Source organism: Gavialis gangeticus, unplaced genomic scaffold (genome assembly GCF_001723915.1).
Source record: "Gavialis gangeticus isolate Ggan-Ray unplaced genomic scaffold, GavGan_comp1, whole genome shotgun sequence".
Classification (NCBI taxonomy): Eukaryota; Metazoa; Chordata; order Crocodylia; family Gavialidae; genus Gavialis; species Gavialis gangeticus.
This window is the reverse complement of record NW_017729002.1, coordinates 14,007,481-14,008,260: the sequence shown is the minus strand read 5'-3', so window position 1 is coordinate 14,008,260 and position 780 is coordinate 14,007,481.

Sequence of the window (780 nt, the reverse complement as noted above, 5' to 3'; positions counted from 1 at the left end):
TGTGGTGCCCAGCATTGGATGTAGTACTCCAACTGTGGCCTGACCAGTGCCACATAAAGGGAAAAGATCACTTCTCTGGAACTGCTTGCGATGCATCTGTAGATGCACAACAAGGTGTGACTAGCCTTACTGACCACTTCCTCGCATTGGAGGCTCATGTCCATCCTGGAGTCAACAATGACTCCAAGTTCCCTTTCAGCCAATGTGTTGTTGAGAAGGGTGTTCCCCAGTCTATGTGTTGCAGGTTCTTTCTCCCTAGATGCAACACCCTGCACTTGTCTGCATTGAATTCCATCCTATTCTCATCCGCCCACCTCTGTAACCTGTCTAGATCTAGCTGGATTCTGTCCCTCCCCTCCAGTGCGCCCACTTCTCCCCACATCTTTGTGTCAGCGAATCAGGCTGGATATTAGGCAAAAATATTGTCACTAGAAGTATAGTAAAGCACTGGAACAGGTTGTATATCCAGAGGTTGTGGATCTTCTATCCTTCAAGGTTTTTAAGACCCACCTACACAAAGCCTTATCTGGGATGATATAGTTGGGGGTGGTCTTGGTTTGAGAAAGGGGGTTAAACTAGACCTCCTGAGGTCCTCTCCAATCCTAATTATCTATGATTCTATGATTCTCAATAGTATCTTGTTTTCATATCATCTATAAATATCATAGATTGTGATGAAGTAGAAACATTTTCCTTTTATACTGTTATATTTATAAAAATCCCATCTTATCAGCTATCATTAACAATTATAATGTTGGTTTATGTACTGAATGACTATGG